Source organism: Hippocampus bargibanti, linkage group LG07, assembly GCF_051943395.1.
Source record: "Hippocampus bargibanti isolate YZ-2025 linkage group LG07, ASM5194339v1, whole genome shotgun sequence".
Taxonomy (NCBI): Eukaryota; Metazoa; Chordata; class Actinopteri; order Syngnathiformes; family Syngnathidae; genus Hippocampus; species Hippocampus bargibanti.
In genome coordinates this window covers 22408331-22412965 of record NC_142740.1, presented here as the reverse complement: position 1 = coordinate 22412965, position 4635 = coordinate 22408331, and the positions used below count along the sequence as shown (strand labels likewise).

Sequence of the window (4635 nt, the reverse complement as noted above, 5' to 3'; positions counted from 1 at the left end):
AACAGATTTGGTTCAAAACACAAGATGACACACATGGAGATCCTGCCCCTCCTCCAGTGTAGAATCCAGTCCCCTTGACAGAAATCTTGTGTGATCAATTGTGATCTAAAACAAAATCAACACAAGTTGCAACATTGAAAAGTACACGAATGGTGGAAATGGTGGTTGTCCCAGGACAAATTTTTACCAGAAACAAATAAGGACCACCCCCCCCCCCCCAAAAAAAAAAAAAAACATCATGGAAAAACTTGGGAGGTATGCTAAATAAGCACTTTTGGGCTTTGTGTTTCAAATGTGGGAACTGTGTTATTTGAATGACATGCTTTTACTTTGAAGGCCTGATTTACTGGCTGGCACGTCCTTTGTGGCGACGTTCCCCAAATATTCCATAAGGGAGTGAATTGTTGTAGAACAATGATGTCATTTGCGAGGGACATTTTTACCTGCAACCTCCTTCAGCTCTTGTCATGATCCGCGTTACTGTTTAGCTTCTTACAGTATTTGTTTTTTTTTCCATATTATTCTTTAGTTTCCCTGTTGCTCATGTCACATCTCGTTTGTTTGGTCATTTGTTTCCACCTGTGCTCGTCAACCCGGTCCCTTGAGTCTTCCAATCAGCTCCCTCAGCCACTTGTCCCTTGTCCAAGTAGTTCCTAGTTTTATTGGATTTCACTGCTTTTACCTGTACTCCCTGTGTCCTGGTGAGTTCTGTATGATTCTGTTACTTTTTATATTTTCATGGACGTCTATTAATTTCATAGTTTTTATTCCATGCATCATGTTTGCCTTTTGTAGGGAGTGGGTCCCTTGTTCTACCCCACTCATTCTCTTGGGTATAACCAGACACGTTTTGGCATGGGAGGGGAGGGGCGCATAGTGGTCCGGATTGCACCGGTGTGTACTTACATCGTTCTCCTATTGTGCTTGTTTCCTTCACATACCAATGCTGTATCCTACAGATGACATTGTTTTGTTATTGGGTACATGAGCCTATTTCAAATAAGTGCCATGTTGCGTATGACGATGATTTGAATCAATAGCAGTTAAATCTTCCGACTGGCTTCAGGCACTAGTCTGGTTTCAATCAACAACAAGCAAATCACAAGGTAATACCTGTCCTTTTTAATACCTCCAATTCATAGCTAGCCAGCTAATATATAGCTCGCTAGATAGCCAGATAGTCAGTGAGATAGTCAAACAGCCAGTGGTAGGCCGTCTGGGCCTGCAAGGCCTTCTCTGCTGGCCGCTCGTGAAAAGAGCAGACTGACCAGAGTGCCGATAAACATTTTGTGTTTGGGAGCCTTTTACTGAGCGAGTTGCTTGTTCTGTAGCCACAAAGGGACATAAATCTTCTTGTGCCGGTCCCAAGCCCAGAGGGTTATGTCAGGAAGGGCATCCGACGTAAAAGCTTGGCCAAAACAACATGTGGGTCAAACCTCTAAAGATGGAGGACACTGATTTGCTGTGGCGACCCCTTGAAGGGAAAAGCCGAAAGGAAAATAAGATTTTTAGTTGGAATATAGATTCAAGTTGAATACACATGGGAGGTTTATGCAGGGAATTGGTGGGGGGGGGGGGGGGGGGGGGGGGGGGGGGGGGGGGGGAGGGAAATGGATGAACGGTCTATCACCAATGGTGGTTGACATAAAGTAAGGTCTGTCTCCCTTGTTGCAAAAGTTCGTTTTTGTCAAAAGCATGGGGTGGAAGTCCCAGATTGAGTTACCCTGATTTTGAAGATTGCATAGACTGACGCGTCAGGATAAAGGATAGACACGCTGTGTTCGATGTAACCCTATATTGTTGCCAGTCTCCAGGTTAATTAGTAGGATTAGAGGGGCAGCTGTTCATTGCTTGTTCAGAGACCAGGTTGCACCTGAAGCACAGGTAGTTGTGGACATTTCAGTCTAGCATAAAATTGCTACGCTAAACAGCATTGTGTTTGAAGGAAAAATCCATGTTCAGGCTTAGAAGCAATCTTGCATGTCTTGTGACCATCTTTGCACTTACCCACTTGGTCAGTATTGTCTTACATGCACATGTCAGGCCTGCTCATTCGGGTTTGAAGCACAGATTGTACGCCACATAATTCTCCTCATCTGACAGATTAAGGTTTTCGGAAATAGAGGATTACGTTGAATCTTTAATTTGCAAGAATTTGCAGGACTGTTGTGCATAGATATTAGAGATTAGATTACATGATATCTATTGTCACACAGCTACTCAATTAACAAGTGAAAGCAAAGGTGCAGAGGTGGATTGTTATAATTAAAGACACTTTCTGATTCTCTGCTTACATAGTAGCACATGTCTCTATTTGATACTTTGGGAAATATTTCTATGTTTGCTTTTTCAGTGCCACTGACCCCGTGAAAGAAACGTCTTCTTGGTAACTATGACAACGAGACTTTCTTTTTATACTAACCTGAAATTCAAAACGTGTACAAAGGCTGCGAAAGAGAATGTGGCTGGACAACAAAGAGGCCGTTTGTGCAAGTTTGGCTTAAACAATGCCCGAGGGTGCTCTTCTGTTTTCTGACAAAGTCTGATCGTGTTGGCTCCATCAGCCTGTTCTTAGCTTCTTGCTATGTTATGATCTCCATTTACTTAATGTTTCTTCCCCAGTCCTCAAGACATCATTCGAGTACTCAATCAGAATCAGAGACAGAGCCATTTTGGAAAAAGGAACAGGTTGACAGATTCATATGGATGATGATGTATATAAGGGGGAAATTGTTTTGAAACTAGAACATTCAGATTCAATTCAGAAAGCAAATCATGTTGGACTTGTAAGGTTCCATTCCTATCTTGTCTCATTTTATTATCTCTATTCATTGACAAACTGGACTAGATGGATTACTTAACGCCTGCCTGTCATCCTGCATATCAAAATGGAGTTCTTAGCTCACTAGAAAACATTTAATGCTTTATTGTCTATGTGACAAATAACTGAAACTCCAGCTACAAAATACAGTAAAAAACAAGGGTTTGTAGGTGTTTTAATTCATTATTTTTTTTTCTTGAATGGTCATCATTTACATAGGGATTTCATTAGCCTGGCCCCTATCCGCCACAAATAGCGAGGATCTACTTTACACATGTTAGTAGTCACTGATGAAACAGTCCATCATTTTAAACGGCACTATTAACACACATTATGGTCATTCTTTTCCTTACTGGAAATACAACTTGAAGGCTTGTAATGAGGGAGGCCATGTACTAATGGGTGAGGATTCCATTAAGTAGAAATTAGAAAACTTGATGATAGGAGAATGATTAATGGTTGATAAGGGACTTTTAAATGATGTGGTTCTCCAAGTTAGACCTTCTTACCTCGCTCTGTCATTCTACATCCCCCTTGACTTCCATTAAGACTGATCAAATTGCTTTATTTGAGGACAACAGGCATCATTGTCAGTAAATTAAGCTTCTTTTCTCAATGCAACTCAACATGAAGTGCAGAAGAAAACATATTCATTGTACAGAGTTCATAGAGGCTTATGGTTGTGCAGAGATTTTACATGTCCAGCATTAAGTACATTCCATAGGTTATTGAACTGATAAAGAATAAAGGACAAAATCAAAACTGTTCTACTAAATGGTTATTCAATAGAGTATTTGTTTTATCTGTGTTCGGCTCTCCAGGTTAGAAGGATAAACAACTAATACAGAGGTTTGATGACATCAATATTTTTGTTTTTCGTAATTTATTTTTATAATTTACTATTCAATTAATATTTGTTCAGAAAAGATGGTTGTGAAAAGAATATTCATGAAAGGGATTTACATTTAACCTCCGAAGACCCGAACTCTTGAAAGGCATGCATTTTTGCATTTTATTTTTTCGATTTAGGCTAATTGGGACCTGCTGAGTATAAAAAAAAAAACATGTATCCTTTTACTTGATGTAGTTTCAGAGAAAAATATTGTCTACATATGAAGACATTCATTGTGGTCCAAAATTTAACATTGTAGTCTTGACAAACAATAATTTGATGTCCACACATGTGGACGCCAAGTTGTAGGAGGTTGATGAAGAGGATCCTATCGCTCATATGGCTGTCTATGTTTGGAGGGTTTGCTTTGTCTTGGGCAAGGCCTTTGTGTGCAGGTCAGTGTGCATACAAGCGTCATAACAAAGCACAACACTTTGCAAATAAATAAACTCTCTGCGGGTTTCTTTAATATTGTCACATGCATGAGATGGTGAGCACTAAGACCAGACATGGAGACAGCCTCTTTGGTCTATCCTCCACCCTTAACATATTTTATCTGACTTAGGGAAGACAGTCTACATTTCAGTATTACGTTTAGCCTAATGAAGTAATTCACACACAAACCGTCCTCAAAAGCATTCACTTTAGCATCGCAAACACACACCTTGCTGACATCCATTAGGTACACCTTATTGTACTGATGCATTAAGACACACTGTCGGTTTAAAAAAAATAGCATAATTTCAGTAAAATATTATTCCAGATATATATTTTTTTCTGTGGACATGAATTATTTGTTATTAAGTATCTTATCACAAAGCTCGCAAATAAAGTCAACATTTAATTGGGCATGTACTACAGTGAAGCATTAAGTCAAATTAATCTGAGACTGGTATTTCAATGTTTGAAGTGATGTGCGCAT

The 4635-nt window shown here is 39.6% G+C and overlaps 1 long non-coding RNA gene across 1 annotated transcript; it reads left to right on the top strand.

The window, feature by feature from the left end:
• The first annotated feature begins 355 nt into the window (after nt 1–355).
• LOC148895817 (uncharacterized) lies at nt 356–3590 on the top strand. Its single transcript, XR_016115633.1, has 2 exons — nt 356–701; nt 2354–3590. It is a non-coding gene; the product is annotated as an uncharacterized LOC148895817 (long non-coding RNA).
• The last annotated feature ends 1045 nt before the right edge of the window (nt 3591–4635 follow it).